The following is a 19,595-nucleotide window of genomic DNA, read 5'->3' as shown; positions in this document are numbered from 1 at the left end:
ACGCATGACACAATGCCGGATAGGCTACGTAGATTCGAGGTTTTGCCTTAGGGGGTGCGGGGAAGAGGGCACGTTCTTCGACATATTGTGCGATTGCACAAAGATCGGGGCCTACTGGTCCAGGTTGTCTGATATCATGGTGGAGGTAGTGGGGGCCAAAGTCCCGCTAGAGGCTCGATTACATATCCTAGGGGTAACAAGTGATATTACATGGCCGAAAGGTGACAAGATTTGGTTGGCACTAGCAAGTATGGTTGCAAAACGAAATATAGCGAGACTCTGGGGGAGCGAGGCTGTGCCCACAGTGGAGGAGTGGGAACGGGACCTCAATTGGTGCCAAAGGGCGGAAAGGGTCATTTATAAGAGTAGAGGATGCCCTAAGAAATGGGATTAAGTGTGGGGGCCATGCAGACAATACAGAGAAGTATCAGTAGACACCCAGGCAGATTCTGAGTCAGATTAGAAGTCGAAATGTGCCCCGCAACTTGTTCCTTACTTGAGGGGGCCCGATGCGGGGCGCGGGCGGGGGTAGGACGGGTATGGGAAGGAGATGGTACCTCAGTGCGCCGAGATGTCCATTCCGGGAAACTGCACCGGCGTAGATCCCAGAGATTCGAGTTGGGAGGAGTACAGGTGATTTGATCTTTTCATGCTGGCCGAGATGTTGACATGTAACGTATATAATGATGTCTTTTATGTATTAATGTCTTACTGCAGCTGACCACTGTGTGATTAACTGGAGCATGTTTCTATAATAAAAAGACTTTTTTAAAAAGAGAGTGATATCATAACTATGGTAGGCGGATGGTAAAGCCTTCCAACAGAATTTCAGTACTTGACCCAACAAAGAAGTGAGGCTTGTTTTAGGCACCTAATCAGTATGCATCTGTGCATAGGTGAAAGCAGAGGGTTTAACCATATGATTGAATATGTGAGGTTTTAGAAGTTTTCGGAATCAGTGAAGGTCAGGTCATGATGACTGATGAGTTTGGAGGACGGAGTGCAGTTCATCATGGTGGCACAGGACTTTACCACCTCTAACACCCTTATGGGCTACCCCCTGCCAAATTTAGAGATTACAATTGGCCCTGCAGTCATCTCTTTAACCCCTTCGATGCTGATGACGGAGCGGTTCCGTCATCAGCATCGGTTGGGCTGTGCTGATGACGGAACCGCTCCATCATCGGCACAGCCCTCGGGGGGGAGCGCTGGGGCATTGATTGTGTGCATTTTAGCAGAGGTGGCAGCGGAAGACTTTCCGCTGCCACCCCCGGGCCCCCCCCATGCTTCCTGGTGACGTCAGCGTGCTCAGCGTGCGCCGACGTCATCAGGAAGCGCTGGATGCGCTGGAAGCCATTTCTTTCCAGCGCGTCCAGGCATAGGAGGTAAGTTTGGTCCTCCGGTGGGGTGGGGGGGGCATTAATCGGTGCCTTGAGGCATCAGGGGGGAGGAAACACTGTTTCCTCTCCCCTGATGTCCCAATGCAGGGCATTCTTGGTGCAGGATCGCGCACAGCGTCGCGATCCTGCACCAGGAATGACCCCACTAGACACCAGGGATGTTTTTTTTCGCAAAAAGGAAGCGACCCCTTGGACAAGGGTTGCTTTCAGGGGGGCATATCATTTTTCAGACTTTTCTGCCCCCCCGGGGGCAGATCAGGCGTTTTTTCACCGAATCTGGACCCGGGGGGGGGGGCAGAAAAGCCCACTAGACACCAGAGATTGTTTATTTTATGAAAAGGAAGCGACCCCTTGGGCAAGGGTCACTTCCTGGGGGCAAAACTAATATTTTAGACTTTTCTGCCACCCCTGGGGGCAGAGCGGTACAAAAGGGGGTGGTGATAGACGGAGCATCTGAACCAATCAAACACTCACACCCAGTCAACAGGTCTGGGTTTAATCCATCACCGTTCTTTAGCCCACTCTGCCACGCCAGTTCAGACATGGCCATATGCAAATCAGTCTGACCCTGAACCTCATGGGAACAGTCCAGCCCGAACTGCCAAGCCATGCCTTCCTTGGACCGGAAACAAGCTTCCGTGGACCGGTTTCAGGCATTTCAGCCGTCTTCAGCCCGGCTTGCTTGAATCCAGTGGCAAAGTGAGCAAGGGATTCACGGCTGAAATGCCAGAAACCGGTCCTCGGAAGCTTGTTTCCGGTCCAGGGAAGGCATGGCTTGGCAGTTCGGGCTGGACTGTTCCCATGAGGCACAGGGTCAGACTGATTTGCATATGGCCATGTCTGAACTGGGGTGGCAGAGTGGGCTAAAGAACGGTGATGGATTAAACCCAGATCTGTTGACTCAGTGTGAGTGTTTGATTGGTTTAGATGCTCCGTCCATCACACCCCCCTTTTGTACCACTTTGTTCGCAATAAGTTGGCAGGGTATGCTCAGACGTGAGTCCCTTGCTCACTTTACCACTGGATTCAAGCAAGCCGGGCTGAAGACGGCTGAAATGCCAGAAACCGGTCCTCAAAAGCTTGTTTCCGGTCCAGGGAAGGCATGGCTTGGCAGTTCGGGCTGGACTGTTCCCATGAGGCACAGGGTCAGACTGATTTGCATATGGCCATGTCTGAACTGGGGTGGCAGAGTGGGCTAAAGAACGGTGATGGATTAAGCCCAGATCTGTTGACTGGGTGTGAGTGTTTGATTGGTTCAGATGTGAGTCCCTTGCTCACTTTGCCACTGGATTCAAGCAAGCCGGGCTGAAGACGGCTGAAATGCCAGAAACCGGTCCTCGGAAGCTTGTTTCCGGTCCAGGGAAGGCATGGCTTGGCAGTTCGGGCTGGACTGTTCCCATGAGGCACAGGATCAGACTGATTTGCATATGGCCATGTCTGAACTGGGGTAGCAGAGTGGGCTAAAGAATGGTGATGGATTAAACCCAGATCTGTTGACTGGGTGTGAGTGCTTGATTGGCTCAAATGCTCCGTCCATCAGCACCCCCCTTTTGTACCCGCTGGGGGCAGATCAGCCGTTTTTTGGCCGAATCTGGACCCACGTGGGTAGAAAAGCCCACTAGACACCAGAGATTGTTTTTTTTTTTGCAAAGGGAGTGACCCCTGGGGCAAGAGTCGCTTCCTAGGGGCGAAATAATTATTTTAGACTTTTCTGCCCCCGCTGGGGACAGTTTGGGCATTTTTTTGCCGAATGTGGACCCAGGGGGGGCAGAAAAGCCCACTAGACACCAGGTTTTTTTTGTAAATAATTAAGACTTTTCGGTCCCCCCCCTGGGGGCCGATCAGGGGTTTTTCTTCCGATTCTGGACACAGGGGGGGGGTAGAAAAGCCCACTAGACACCAGGGATTTTGTTGCTCTTCAAAATGGAAGTGACACCTTGGGTCCATAGTTTTTATTGAATATATTCTGCCCCGTAATTTGGCCTTTCTGCCCTCAGGAGGGAGCAAAAAACCCTACTAGACACCCGGGGATTCTTTTTTTTTTTAATGGAAGCGACCCCTTGGGCAAGGGTTGCTTCCAGGGGGCCCAAATTTAAAAAGATTTATATTCTGCCCCCCATTGGGACAGACACCCCATTTGTGACACACCCTGTGACATAGCCTGTTGTAATGTGTATTGTTTTTGTTTTGTAAAGTGTAATATTTTATTTTCTCCTTAGACTGTTGCAGTGTGCGGTTTCGTTACTGGTGGTTCTACTGTTTGTGTAGTTGCATGTGTTTGGTAAGAGACCTTTTTTTGTACTATTTTAATGTAAATGTTTTTTTTGCAAAGTGTGTAGTAATACAAGTATGTTTGGTTTCTGTTTTTTGTGATTGTGAAACATGTTTTGCATTTGTGCTTGATGTGTATTTTGCTTTCTGTAGATCTAAGTTTTTTTCTTCTTTCTAGTGGGATATCGTTGACTATTTGCTGTGTCTTTGCAGAGTAGGTGCTGGTGAGTGTGGCTGTATTTTGTAAGTGAATTGTATCGTTTTTCAGTTTATAGATCTTTGTGATAAAGGCTTACATTTTTTTACCTACTTTGCACAGTGTTGGTTGTTGAGTTGTTTGTGTAGTCTCCTTTCTTAGTGAGGATAATGGCTAGCCGCCGGATTACTGCTCAGCAAGTTGTTGGAATGGTTTTTGATTCTTCCTCTGACCATGGTGCTGAGACTGACTCTGATTCTGAGGCAGAGGCGGGAGGTGAAGATTCTGGTAGTGAGTTTTCTCTCCACATGGCATCGTCTGATGATGAAGATACTCTGAGTGCTGATGAAGCTACTTTTAGTGTGGATGAAGTGCCTGTGTTAGAGGACATTGCTGTGCCGATAGTGCGGCAAGAGGCATCTGGGGTGCAGCCTGGGGCTGCTAGACTTCACGTTGGTATAGTGAGACAAGAGGCAGCTGGGAGAGCTAAGTGATAGACTACGTGAGATAAGGGAAAAGAGTTACGTGGTGAGTTTAAAAATACCTTTATTGTATCAAAAATTGATTTAATGGCTGATCAAAAAGACATGTTAAAAATGTGTTGGCAAACTAGACCAACTAAGTTGAATGGTCTGTTTCCAATACCCTTAAGTGATAGACCATCACCCATGCATGCCATACATTGCTGGACTCCCCCGGGTGTCTAGTTTTCAGAACTGGGGCTGCAATACTTCCTGTTGGTACAGTGAGGCAAGAGGCAGCTGGGCAGCAGCAGGGGGTTGCAAGTCTTCCAGTTGAAAGTTCTGACCTCTGGGTTGCCCCAGGCATGGTGCAGCCGGCATTGCCAGACTTTACTGGTGTTCCAGGGTGTAGGGTGAACACTGAAAACATTTTGCCGATTCATTTTTTTCAGTTGTTTATGGATGATGTGTTTTTGGCAGAGATTGTTGAGCAGACTAATTTGTATATCAACAAAGAGAGAGTTAGGGAGGGAGCAACACTCTTATTCCCCACTTGACTTTAAGAACAACAATGAAAGAGTGTTACTTGTTTGGAAAACACACAAGTATTAGAGCACATAGGAAAACAACACCTATTTGGTGTGTTTAGAAAGCCCTCACTCACCGACCTGGTCGGTGACATGCTTCATCATCGGGCCCCACTGGGAGTGACCGAATGTCACCCCAGTGTGCTTCAACGCCAGATTTACTGCAGAGCGGGTAATGTGAAGATGTGAGAGCTAAGTGATAGACTACGTGAGATAAGGGAAAAGAGTTACGTGGTGAGTTTAAAAATGCCTTTATTGTATCAAAAATTGATTTAATGGCTGATCAAAAAGACATGTTAAAAATGTGTTGGCAAACTAGACGAACTAAGTTGAACGGTCTGTTTCCGATACCCTTAAGTGATAGACCATCACCCACGCATGCCATACATTGCTGGATTTCCCCGGGTGTCTAGTTTTCAGAACTGTTTGGGTTTGGTAGTTTCCCAAGATGGCCACCGAGCCCCAGGCCAAAAACTCAGGTGCCCCCCCCAAAAACAAGGTCGTTTTGCTATAGGTAATTTTTAAGTCTCCACCGTACGATTTGGGCCTTTTCCTGTTGCAACCACTATGTCTACCCACGCAAGTGAGGGACCATTTTTATCAGGAGACCTGGGGGAACGCTGAGTGGGAGGAAATTTGAGGATCCACACAGTTTCCACAACTTTACCACACAGAAATCTAAGAAAAAAGTGATTATTTTAGCGAAATTTGAGCTTTGCAGTGGATTCTGGGTAGTAGAATGAGGAGGGACCCATGCAAGCATGCCTCGCTGGACTCCCCTGGATGTCTAGTTTCCAGACATGTGTGGGTTACGTAGGTTTCCCTAGATGGCTGCCGAGCCCCGGGCCAAAAACTCATGGGAACACCCTTGCAAAACCAGGTTGCTTTGTGATAGGTAATTTTGATGTCGCCTCATTAGGTTTTGGTCCCTTGCCTGTTGTGATTCCTTGAGCCACCCACGCAAGTGAGGTACCATTTTTTTCGGGAGACCTGGGGGAACGCTGGGTGGGTGGAAATTTGTTGATCCACGCAGATTCCAGAACTTTCCACCACAGAAATGTGAGGAAAATGCATTTTTCTTTACACTTTTTTAGCTTTACAAAGGATTCTAGGTAACAAAACCTGGTGGGAGGCCATCGAGTCACCCCATCTTGAATTCCCCTGTTTGTCTAGTTTTTAAAAATGTATAGGTTTGCTAAGTTTCCCTAGGTGCCGGCAGAGCTAGGGTTAAAAAACTACAGGTAAGCACTTTGCCAAAACAGGGCCAGTTTTCACTGCGAAATTGAGGTGCGACCACGTTGCGTTTTGCGCCGTTTCCTGTCGCAGGCACTAGGCAGACGCAGGCAAGTGAGGTACCATTTTTCTCGTAAGACTTTGGGGAATGCGGGGTGGTTGGAAATTTGTTGATCCACGCAGATTTCAGAACTTTCCACCACAGAAATGTGAGGAAAATGCATTTTTCCCCCAATTATTTAGCTTTGCAAGGAATTCTGGGTAACAGAACATGGTGGGAGGCAGTCGAGACACCCCATCCTGAATTCCCCTGGGTGTCTATTTCTTGAAAAATGTATAGGTTTGCTAGGTTTCCCTAGGTGCCGGCAGAGCTAGGGTTCAAATACTACAGGTAGGCACTTTGCCAAAAAAAGGCCAGTTTTCACTGCGAAATTGAGGTGTGACCACGTTGCGTTTTGCGCCGTTTCCTATTGCAGCCACTAGCAGACCCAAGCAAGTGAGCTATCATTTTTTTCATAAGACTTTGGGGAACGCGGGGTGGGTCGAAATTTGTTGATCCACGCAGATCCCAGAACTTTCCACCACAGAAATGTGAGCAAACTGCGTTTGTTTTCCAAATTTTTTGGTTTGCAAGGGATTCTGGGTAACAGAACCTGGTGGGAGGCAGTCGAGGCACCCCATCCTGAATTCCCCTGGGTGTCTAGTTTAAAAAAATGTATAGGTTTGCTAGGTTTCCCTAGGTGCCGGCAGAGCTAGGGTTTATAAACTACAGGTAGGCACTTTGCCAAAAAAGGGCCAGTTTTCACTGCGAAATTGAGGTGCGACCGTGTTGTGTTTTGCGCCATTTCCTGTCGCAGGTACTAGGCAGACCCAGGCAAGTGAGGAACCATTTTTCTCATAAGACTTTGAGGAATACGGGGTGGGTGGAAATTTGTTGATCCACGCAGATTCCAGAACTTTCCACCACAGAAATGTGAGGAAAATGCGTTTTTGTTTCCCGATTTTTTAGGTTTGCAAGGGATTCTGGGTAACAGAAACTGGTGGGAGGCAGTCGAGTCACTCCATCCTGAATTCCCCTGGGTGTCTAGTTTTCAAAAATGTATAGGTCTGCTAGGTTTGCCTAGGTGCCGGCAGAGCTAGGGTTAAAAAACTACAGGTAGGCACTTTGCCAAAAAAGGGCCAGTTTTCACTGCGAAAGTGAGGTGCGACCACGTTGCGTTTTGCGCCGTTTCCTGTCGCTGGCACTAGGCAGACCCAGGCAAGTGAAGTACCATTTTTCTCATAAGACGTTGGGGAACGAGGGGTGGGTGGAAATTTGTTGATCCACGCAGATTCCCGAACTTTCCACCACAGAAATGTGAGGAAAATGTTCTTTTTTCCCCAATTTTCTTGGTTTGCAAGGGATTCTGGGTAACAGAACCTGGTGGGAGGCAGTCGAGTCACCCCATCCTGAATTTCCCTGGATGTGTAGTTTTCAAAAATGTATAGGTTTGCTAGGTTTCCCTAGGTGCCGGCAGAGCTAGGGTTCAAAAACTACAGGTAGGCACTTTGCCAAAAAAGGGCCAGTTTTCACTGCGAAATTGAGGTGCGTTGTGTTTTGCGCCGTTTCCTGTTGCAGGCACTTGGCAGATCCAGGCAAGTGAGGTACCATTTTTCTCATAAGACTTTGGGAAACGCAGGGTGGGTGGAAATTTGTTGTCCACGCAGATTCCAGAACTTTCCACCACAGAAATGTGAGGAAATTGCGTTTTTTTCCTCACATTTTTAGGGTTTGAAAGGGATTCTGGGTACCAGAACCTGGTGGGAGGCAGTCGAGTCACCCCTTCCTGAATTCCCCTATGTGTTTATTTATCAAAAATTTATAGGCTTGCTAGGTTTCCCTAGATGCCGGCGGAGCTAGGGTTAAAAAACTACAGGTAGGCACTTTGCCAAAAAAGGGCCAGTTTTCACTGCAAAATTGAGGTGCGACCATGTTGCGTTTTGAGCCGTTTCCTGTCGCAGGCACTAGGCAGACCCAGGCAAGTGAGGTACCATTTTTCTCATAAGACTTTGGGGAACGTGGTGTAGGTGGAGATTTGTTGATCCAAGCATATTCCAAAACTTTCCACCACAGAAATGTGAGGAAAATGCGTTTTTTCCCACATTTTTAGGTTTGCAAGGGATTCTGGGTAACAGAACCTGGTGGGAGGCAGTCGAGTCACCCCATCCTGAATTCCCCTGCGTGTCTACTTTTGAAAAAAGTATAGGTTTGCTACGTTTCCCTAGGTGCAGGCCGACCTAGGGTACAAAAACTACAGATAGGCACACTGCCAAAAAGGGGTCATTTTTCAGTGCGAAATTGAGGTGCGACCACCTTGCGTTTTGCGCCATTTCCTGTCACAGGCACAAGGCCAACCAACACAAGTGAGGTACCATTTTTATCGGGAGACTTAGGGTAATTCAGATTTGTAAAGCAACTGTTATTTCCTGTTGAGTTTTGATGCATTTCTGCCTTCCAAATGAAAGACATTGTGTAAAAAAGAAGTCATTTTGAAAAATGACCAATATTTCTCATGCTAGTATGAGTATTCTCAATTTTAAAAATGTGCAAATATGTACTGTTTCTAAACTCTATAATTTGTACCCATTTCAGAAAAACATAGGTGTCTTTCTTACCGATTTTTCAATTATACATTTTCAAAGAATAATTACTGTAAACCCGGTACGTAATAAAATTCCATTGCAAGTTGCTGCGCAGTTTTTGGCTCTGGGTTCGTCGGGTTCTTGGTGAACCTACAAGTCCTATATATCCCCACAACCAGGAAGGTTCAGCAAATGTAACAGTATATTGCTTGCAAAGAGCTGTCATAATTAAAAGAAGTTACAGGTGAAAACGTTGACACACAAGGCTGTTTTTTTCAACTAATTTTAATTTTTTCCTATATGTAACTGTTAGTTTCTACAAAGAAACCATCATGGATTTAGACAAATGACCCCTTTCTGAATTCTGAATTTTGTCTACTTTAATAAAATGTATAGCTATCCAGGATCCATTATTGCTTTCATACTCATTTTTACCATTAACTGGAAGGAGGTTGGAAGCACTAAAAATATCAAAAATAGGCTATGTCCCAGAAAACTGCCAAAACTGTGAAAAATGTTGGTTCTCTGACAAAAGACTGTCATTCCCTAGAAGCTGGGAAAGTGGTGATTTCAGCCCCACAACCCCTTTTTAGATAACATTTGCAGGGAAAACCCCAGATGCCTTCCTTTGCAGCCCGTTTTTCCAATTTTTCTGAAAAAAAACAAAAGATTTACAGTATTTTGCTTAATTTCTGAAACCCCTCAAAGGGAATCCACAAACCCTGGGTACCTTTAGAATCCCCATGATGTTGGAAAAAAAGGACGCAAAATTGGCGTGGATACCTTATGTGGCCAAAGCGCTACGGGGGCCTAAGCGTGCACTACCCCAAATTGCCAAAAAAAAGGCTTAGCACGGGAGGGGAAAAGGCCTAGCAGTGAAGGGGTTAAAGCAGAAGCTTGTTTCTGAGAAACAAAACACAAATGCCCCTGTACCCTGGGAGTTCTCTCCCAAAGTGTGGGGGTCATTATAGGTTTTTTACCTGTCCCTCACGGAGAGGTTTTTCCTGGCGAAGGACAGGAAAGAATAAAGACATTACACCGTCCATCCTACATTGGGAGAACTGTGTAAAGTCTTCCTTCTGATGGTTTTTACTCCATTGGGCTATTGGAGGATGGTTGGCCTGTCTCTAAACGGGTTTTGCGGACAGAGTATGTCACTAGATTTACAATGGAGTACCCTGTCCTCCAAACCCTAAATCTGACAGTTAGATGCTTTAGGGGGAAGTTCAGTATGAATGGTCCATACGTGTGAAAAATAAATCCTGACGCCAGACTTCTCATGTGGGGTAATTTAAACTGATCCTGTTTTTGTTATTTTTCTGTGTTTTTTCCTTAAGGAAGGGAGATGTGTTCGATGAGAGGGAGAATTCCGCCATGAGACAGTTGTTGGGCTTAGTGGGAGGTAGGCTGAGCTACGAAAAACATTAAAGATCCTGGTAGAATGTATATTTGAATTTATACTCTCAAACTGCTGACGAATATCATGTCCTAGTAAATATTTAATAACCCTGCTACATGAAGCTGTCAGTTTGCAAAAACATTGTCTGTACTGAAACACTGCAGCCTTTTAAAATCTAAGAATGAAACAATGGTCCCAAAAACAATTTAAACAATTGTACAGTGCTGGAGTCCTACATATACCTTTGTTTGAGGCAGAGGTATAAGGGTGTTCATTTCCTGATTTATTAACAGCAATGTATGGCAAATGTCGGAGATTTGCACTGGGTGTGCCAATTTGATGCCAATTCAATTCATATAAGCAGGGAGAGAAAGTCATCATTATGCGTGTTCTCCCCAGATTTCTTTTTTCATTGGACTGTATTTATTGGTATATTTTGTCACTGAGTGCCGGGAGACCTCTAAACACCTCCCAATGAAGATTGTTTGCTCTTTAGGAAATTGAAAATGATTACATCTAATTGGCATGCCTGACTATTTAGTAAGGCCACAGACAGTACAAAAAAGCACCAGTGACATGGAGGTCAGATACCACAACTGGCATGCAGTGGGTTCCCATATCACCCACAGGTGTGAATCTAAACACATGGCTTAAGGATTTCCATTACAGGTCTGAACTGACTGTTGATATCTAATGGTGCAGCACATGCCAAAGCAAATTGATTTATCGTGCTGAAAAACCTACAGATAACTTCATTGATGCCACTCTTCGGTAGTGTATTGAAGCCTATAATACCTGGGTAGGTAATACATGTATACGTTAGCCATACAATGCCTACAGTTTTATAATTCAAAGTGCTGTTATCTGCACAGGGATTGATAAACAGCAGTTGACTAAGCTGAAATCCCTTCAGAATACTGCTACTCGGACATTACTTAACATTCCTAAATTAAATCATCTTTCTGGGGCTATTAGGAGCCTTCATTGGCTCCCAGTCAAGCAGCGTGTCGAATTTAAGGCTCTCTGCCTGGTCCACAAAACTCTGTATGGTGGTGGTCCTCTGGTGTACCACAACTTTTTCCAATGGTATTGTCCAGGGCGCTCATTAACGTCTGCTATTGAGTCCTTGGTTAAAATTTCGAAATGGAGGAAAGCCAGATGGGGTGGCAGATGCATCTCATACTTTGAAACAGGTTACAGTTGGATATTAGATCTCAACCAAATCGCTCCAAATTCCGTGGCCTTTTAAAAACTTGGCTTTTCCCGGTTTCATAGTGGAGCCTGTACCCGTGGACTTACTCGTTTTCTATGTTTCTCCAGCACCAAGACGCCTCGACAATCGAGCGCTATATAACACCCTCACTTACTTACTTACTCACAAGGCTGCATCAACATTTCTATTTTACCAAGGGCAGCGTTAAAATTAAAATGCATTTTTAAATAAGTTGACTTAGGACAGAACCAGAAATAACTATTTATTCGCTGTTTTAGGCATTACATTTTAATTAATTTTACTACATTGGTTTCGGAATTTCTCTCACTGGTTTCTTGAATTTAAAGCCTATTTGGTGTGGTTTTATTTTGAGGATGTGCTAACGAATATCGACATTCAAATTATCAGCCTATAATAATGAAGAAACCAAAATATAAACAACCATAATATGGACAGCCCTATATCTATAAATAAAAGATCAGAAACACTAAATCCAAAATGACGACATACACAAATATGTAAAGGTAAAATATCTCTAAATCAAAAATATAGATTGCAATGTTACCAACTTTAATTGACACTAAAAATAACAAAAATGTGGAAAACCAAAATAAAGACAACAAAATATAAAATACACTTTTAAAATATTGAATGTGTGTATTTAAAATCAGTGTTAAGCTTGAACATTTGCAAACATTTTTAGAAAATAGATTACATAAAAAAAGTAAATTATTACTCTAATTATTCTTAAAAATTATATTTGTATTAAAATAATGTAAGTTTATTTGAAGGAATACATTAAACAGGAAATGTGTAAAAATATAACGAGTTAAAAAAATACATATGTATAAAATAAAATATATTTACTTTAATATGTACAAATATAAAAAAAAGGTATAAATTAACATTTATTTGGTTTGGAAACACCATTATGTGTGTGTGTGTGTTTGTGAGTGAATAATGTTTTCCATTTCAGTAAGGTCCCCCCACTCACAGACTTCCTGAACCAGAAACTAACACCGGTCCAGGAGTCCAAAATCTCCTTGTTTCCACTATGATCAACCGAATAATAAACTACTTATTACCACTAATCTGTGACCATACCTGAGCCCTAAAACTCTGTACTACCACTATGCAATACCCATCCCTAACAGCTAATTAATACATCAGTTCAATATCCATCCCTTTGCCCAAATACTAATCACAGTAAAACTTCACCTGCAAAACTGGGCCAACTAATTAGTAAGTATACTTTAATTACTCCGCAGTGCCTTGCAGCCATCTTGGAGACTTTGGACTTTAGTTGCCACGACATCCAACACAGCTAGGTAAGCAACAGGAGATTGCCATAGCACTCCAACATCATTCAACAAGAACACAACCTGCCAGAGAACACTTCAGACAGAACTCTGGAGAAATTTACAACACAGCAGAGATGTGCTGTCCAGCTGTGTGTACAAGTGCTCACAACAGTCCTGGCGATCACCACATACAGCACACATTAAGAGAGAAGGCACCCACCACAGTCAGAATAAGCAATCCACAGGCTATTGAGACATCCAACTGGAGTCAAGCTATCCAGGCTGAATGAAGGCTGATAGCCAGAAACCGTTCCTTGGATGCTTGATTCCGGTCTGGGAAAGACATGACTTGGTAGTTCGGACTGGACTGTTCCCATGGGGCACAGGGTCAGCGCTGATTTGCATATAGCCAGTGTCCAACCCAGGGTGGTGTGGAGTGCAAAAAAACGATGGATTTAGGCCCAGATCCTTGTACTGGGGTGAATGTATGACATTGTTCTACATTCTGTCCATCAACTGTGTTTTTTTGCAATTTTCACCCCGAGTGTGCTGGGTATACTCATACGTGAGTCCCAGGCTCTCCACACCACTGGAGTCAAGCTATCCAGGCTGAATGGAGGCTGATAGCCAGAAACCGGTCCTTGGATGCTTGATTCCGGTCTGGGAAAGACATGGCTTGGTAGTTCGGACTGGACTGTTCCCATGGGGCACAGGGTCAGCGCTGATTTGCATATTGCCAGTGTCCAACCCAGGGTGGTGTGGAGTGCAAAAAACGATGGATTTAGGCCCAGATCCTTGTACTGGGGTGAATGTATGACATTGTTCTACATTCTGTCCATCAACTGTGTTTTTTGCAATTTTCACCCCGAGTGTGCTGGGTATACTCAGACGTGAGTCCCAGGCTCTACACACCACTGGAGTCAAGCTATCCAGGCTGAATGAAGGATGATAGCCAGAAACCGGTCCTTGGATGCTTGATTCCGGTCTGGGAAAGACATGGCTTGGTAGTTCGGACTGGACTGTTCCCATGGGGCACAGGGTCAGCGCTGATTTGCATATAGCCAGTGTCCAACCCAGGGTGGTGTGGAGTGCAAAAAACCGATGGATTTAGGCCCAGATCCTTGTACTGGGGTGAATGTATGACATTGTTCTACATTCTGTCCATCAACTGTGTTTTTTGCAATTGAGACATCCAACAGCACTTGCCAAAATCAGCTGCTAACCACACATGTACACTTGCTGAGCAATGTACACCCACCCGGTCTGACCAACCCCACAACTCATCACAACTGACAGCCAGCCATTAATAGCACACCTCACCTCCAAAAAAAGAGACGTGACTCTGGCCTCTGACAGAAACATTTGGGAAGAGATCGCTCAGACTACTACAAGGCTCTGTGATGCCTTAGTAATTGCGCTAGACTGTGAGCTATGAAAGTACCAATTAATAACAATAAGATTACCACACCCCATCTCTCCTGTGCATCTTGTGCTACACACCCTGAATTAATAAACAAATCAGCTACTCTATTTGGGTCATATCTTGTGTATATTAAGAGCAGGAGGCTACAATCACATATTAACTTTAAGCAGAAATGGCATTGAGCGAGGAAGCCAGGTCGGCACTCGCAGTCCAATTATACAGATGCTCAACAATGCATAACCCATGGCTGCTAATAGGAAGAGGCTGGAGTGAGAGGCAATGAAAGAAAGGCAGGATTGTAAGAGGAACAGAGCCAGAGTGTGTGCTAAAGAGAATGACAGAGCACAACACAGCATGCGCCAAAGAGACCATGCGTATCCCAAGGACAGCAGAAAAATCATGTGCAAAAAAGCACTACAGAGCATGAATGAAAGAGAGTGCCCGCCAAAGACTGCGACTGCGTACAACGAATAGATAGATACAGCATGCGCACATGAAAGAAAGAGACAGTACATACAGCAAAGAGAGTGAGCCAAAGAGAGAGAGCACTCACCAAAGAGACAAAGTGTGCCAAAGAGAGACACAGAAAGAGCAACAGAATGTGCCAAAGAGAAAGGCAGAGAGCGCACCAAATAGAAACAGAGTATCCTACACATCAAAGAGAGAAACAAAGAACGCACAACAAAGAGTGACATTCACACCAAAGAGAGATCGAGACAACACGTGCCAAAAAGAGGGAGACAGCACGTACCAAAAAAAGAAGAGGCAGAACATATGGCAAACGCAGAGCGTCAGCCAAAGAGACACCGTGCCTACCATATTTATCAAAAAGGAGGGAGAAAGATTGATCTCTTGATCAACGGACACTGATTACCACTCAGAGTGGTGGAAGGTCCAGTCACAGCTTGTGTCCGTATCTGGTACAGAGGATGCAAGAGGGAGGTTGCTGTACTGTTCCTATGTGGAAGAGGGGAAAGTTTAGCTGGCATGACCAAAGGTGTTTGAATGGCACCTTGGGGCATCCATTGTGTTGGATGTATATGCCTCACACACCCCGAAGGATGTCATGCTTCATCATTGGCGTTTGCTCCTCGTCGGGGAGGCGGTGCAATCCCCGACGGGCTCACCTCAAGAGGGGCTCTTTGGCGGAGATCTTTTATCCAACAGCCTTATGGTGAAGTGGGGATGTGTGGGCAGGATGGTGTGTGATGATGGTATGATTGTTAAAATGTAGCTAGGGGTACCGGAATTCACTTTATTCTGGGGGTCCCCTGGCTGCAATTAAAACGTGGGACTAGCTTGCTAGGTGTCAACAGATTAGGTTAAGTGACACTAGAGAAGACTAGAGATCAAAGTGGTCGACATGTTTCTCGCTTAGGGTCAAGTTACCCGCGATTCATCAGGACCTTACAAAAAGTGAGGAAAGGGAAAACATGCTCGTGTCATGTATGTGGTGTATGTTACCTCTGTGGGGTCTCCTATGCCTAAAGGTCAGGGACTAAATGCCACATGAGGGTCGGCGGGATTGGACATCAGGGGTGAGCCCATTAGGTGAGGCTCAGCAAGCCTGTGTCCGTGCTGTGTGACCTACCCGTTTCCGCCGAGCTCGAGTAGATGGGAAAGGGTGCCAAAGTGAGCGACGACCCAGAGAACATGCTAATGAGAACAAGTGCCACGCCTTGCGCTCAAAGTAAAAAACAAAAAAAAAGTTTGATGAGAGGTAGCAGGGGGAGGGGAGAGAGGAGGGGGCCTGCGCCTGTTTCCCTTGCGGGAGCGAGCAGGAACCATCTGTTAATTACAAACACATAGTTTGAAAGCTCGCTCCCGCAAGGGAATTGCCAAAAGTGCACGTGTTGCCATTCAAAGTAATTCAATGCGTGCGCTTTTTTGACTGCAAAACTGAATCGATTTCTAAAGGTCTTTTTCCTATGCAGCTCATGCGCGCTGCACAGGCAAGACCTAAAAATGAAGAGAAAGGAAAAATGTCCCCTTGTTACGCCTGCCTCAAAGAGGCACAGGATTTTGGTTCAAATCACCGTCAACAGTACTTGGTAGAAAGGGATCGCCGTAAAAATCCATGGGTGGTCGGATGCATCACTCATTGAAATCCCAATTGATGCAAAGTAATACACCGCACTGCATTGCAGAGCTTTGCTTTACCTAGGGTTACTATCCGGCACAAATTTCCATTTGCATTGGTTTGTAATTCCCACTACTAGACTTTGCGTTGGTTTGCATCGAAAAGTAATGCAAACCTGATCCAAAGCTTTTGTAAATCTAGGCCTTAGTTTTTAGGGCTCAGGGATGGGTATGGTACTGGGTTACTAATTCGTTTTTAGACCTCAGGAATGGGTTTTGCACCACATTGGTAATAGGTTTTTAGGGTGTAGGAATGCATGTTGCACCTTGTTAGTGATTTGTTTTAGGGCTCAGCGATGGGTATTGCACCAGATTAGTGATTCGTTTTTATGGGGCAGGGATGGGTATTTTACTGGATTAGTAGTTAGTTTATAGGACGCAGGGAGTGGTGTTGCATGGCTAAATACCTGTTTTTTGGGCAGGTATAGATATTGCATTTCAGTAATGTCCCCCCACTCACAGACTTCCTGAACCAGAAACTAACACCGGTCCAGGAGTCCGAAATCTCCTTGTTACCACTATGCTCAACCAAATAATAAACTACTTATTACCACTAATCTGTGACCATACCTGAGCCCTAAAACTCTGTACTACCACTATGCAATATCCATCCCTAACACCTAATTAATACATCAGTTCAATATCCATCCCTTTGCCCAAATACTAATCACAGTAAAACTTCACCTGCAAAACTGGGCCAACTAATTAGTAAGTATACTTTAATTACTCCGCAGTGCCTTGCAGCCATCTTGGAGACTTTGGACTTTAGTTGCCACGACATCCAACACAGCTAGGTAAGCAACAGGAGATTGCCATAGCACGCCAACATCATTCAACAAGAACACAACCTGCCAGAGAACACTTCAGACAGAAGTTTTACTAATGAGTGCACACACTACTTCAGGTGTTCTCTCTCTTATGGATGGAGAACCCACTAGTATTTTTGAAAGTAGGGGACCCCTATATATTAATAGTAATATACTTGCTATACATGGGGAAACTAATCAGGTTGGAAACGGTCTATAGTCAAGTAAATATGCAAACTTATAAAAACTGTATGATATTCACCATAAATTTTTTTTATATATATAAATGGGCAGTAGTAAGTGAGAAAGTCACCCGACAAATCAATAGAATAAGGTTATTTTTTTTTTTTAATTTAAGATTCTTACAAATGTTTTTATCTTTTTATAGTGTTTTTGTTATTTATAAATATATTTTTCTTCGCATTTTGATATATCAGTTGATTATATAATTGATGAACATTTCATATACATAAGATATTAAAACAGTTATAGACAAACATAAAATGAAGAGCAGACAATAAGTGTTGGCAATACGGCAAGATGGTTCACAAGATAGTTCACAACGCGCGTTTCGGCCAATATAGCCTTCCTCAGGTGGCCGTATATTGCTCTGAAATTTTAAGAAACATATTACGAGTGAGACTTAAACACTTTTATACACTGGACATATATACTATATATAACTATATACATTGAATCACCACAACCAACAGTTTATATACATTTTTAAAAAAACAGTTGTAAATGATCAACAGTTAGAGTGCATTTATTCTTACAAGACAGCCTCGTATGTGTAGAACAAATTGTTGTATATATCATCATATATTGCCTTTTCTCGTTCTTTTTTTTTCATTTTTTCTTCTTCGGGTTACACTATTTTTGTTTCACAACATTTTATGTGAAAACCCACACCGTCACCACATTGTCACACAATTCTGGATCTTATGTTTTTTACTAATGACACTAGTGACAGAGATGGTATGAACGAGTACATGTCTTCCGTTTCCTGCAGTTATGTTATGTTATCTGCTCCAATAGGCTGGCTGCAGTCCAGCTGAAACTGACTCATGTCAGGCACGAGGGACTTATCCAGCCCCATTGCATTGTGGTACTTGAAGTCCTGTATGTACACGTGAATTGTGGGTAACCTAATATAAATAAAACATGTTGCTGCATGAATCACAGATGGAACACAGCGTCCAATTCACAGCAGGAAGCCATTTTTATTTTTCACAGCCTAGTTCCCGGTCTGACACAGTGATTTGTTTGGGAAGCTTGCAATTAAATTATTTTGCAACACTAATTAGGTTATCGATTTATTGCCTCCCACAGGCTCTTATATTGATAACTGGAACAGCCAATCTATAAAAACTGTAGTGTTGCGGTCCAGCTCCCCGCAGTCACGTGACCCAGGGCAAGGTATTGCGAGAGGACGTGACACTGGGCTAGCAATTCGGACAGCAGCATAGCGGCAAGTGGACCGGCTCTTCCCCATAAAGTTATAAGCATCTTGTCCGTGTCTAATAAAGTAATGTTAAATCGCCCCATAGACTCCGCTCATCTTTACGTGGGGCCCACCTTCACTCCCACAGTGGTGACGAGGCGGTAGTACTGGCTCACCGGTCACCGCCCAACTTCGGCCAGCTAGGGGAGAGCCGGCGCTCGTCACAAGGCGGGGGCGCTCTGCTTTCCGCACTCCTCCTTGCCCCCACCCTAAGTGGCAGCCCTACCGCTGTGCAGCATCGGCACGCATTCCGGTGCGGAGCGCAGCCCTCGCCACTCCACTCTTGGCGCGCATTTGGATGAGCTGCGGAGAACCATGCTCTTTCCTGCACGGCGTCGCCTGCGCCCAAATGGAAAGTCCAAGCAGGATTTATGAGGGAGTCTCAGACACAGGAGGCTGTGACGGCCAGATTTGTCGGTCCTCCTGGAGCACGTTTTATCTATATTTTCTTCTACAGCGACATTTACGCAACTTGGTATTAAGTAAACATGATGCAAGTTCAGTTTACAACTATGTCTGCAACAAATTCAAGAAAAAATTGCGCGTTTCTGAGCTGTGAAAAATGAGAGCTCAACAGCCTGTTTATGTTTTCTTTTTGCCAGATCTATGGCATTTTTCGGAAGACACACACTCCTTATTAATGTTATGTTAGGTAAGGTGGGCTTCTGCAGAGGTGTGGTGGTGGTCCCCCCAACTTTTTCTTTTGCCCTTTCAGGGAGAGGTCTGGGGGCTTTGTGGGCCAATCCACTGTAGGGGACCTCATGGTCACAGGTTCAAATGCCGGCGGCTCCACTCAGCATTACATCCTTCTGAGGGAGATAAAATGAATACCATTGAATTAGGTAACAAACATCTATTATTATGTTACCCCTCAGGCTCCTGGCTTCTAACGGCGCTGCAAAGCTAGTTTCTCACACTGTCACTGAAATAGGACTTTGAATGTCTCCAACATATGTCCTACCCTCCTTTTATCAACTTTGTAGATGTTGAAATTCGTCTGCTTGTCTTTGTGCTGCCAGTGGTTACATCCCTAGTGCAAA

At 44.6% G+C, this 19,595-nt stretch overlaps 1 protein-coding gene across 5 annotated transcripts in view; it reads left to right on the top strand.

The window, feature by feature from the left end:
- The window catches only part of LOC147690054 (interferon-induced very large GTPase 1-like), a 155,527-nt gene that overhangs the window by 9,057 nt on the left and 126,875 nt on the right, over positions 1-19,595 (top strand). The window contains exons 2-4 of one of the 5 annotated variants that reach the window (XM_086937612.1): positions 3,620-3,681; positions 3,850-3,895; positions 10,108-10,172. The exons of 1 other annotated variant lie outside the window; for it this stretch is intronic. The gene's annotated coding sequence lies outside the window, so the exon portion shown is untranslated. The remainder of the gene's footprint in view (positions 1-3,619; positions 3,682-3,849; positions 3,896-10,107; positions 10,173-19,595) is intronic. 3 more of the 5 variants (XM_086937614.1, XM_086937611.1, XM_086937615.1) reach the window with 3 other exon arrangements.

Source organism: Lissotriton vulgaris, chromosome 9, assembly GCF_964263255.1.
Source record: "Lissotriton vulgaris chromosome 9, aLisVul1.2, whole genome shotgun sequence".
In the NCBI taxonomy this organism is placed as follows: Eukaryota; Metazoa; Chordata; class Amphibia; order Caudata; family Salamandridae; genus Lissotriton; species Lissotriton vulgaris.
The sequence above is the reverse complement of the archived record's forward strand: the minus strand, read 5'-3'. Positions and strand labels throughout refer to the sequence as shown.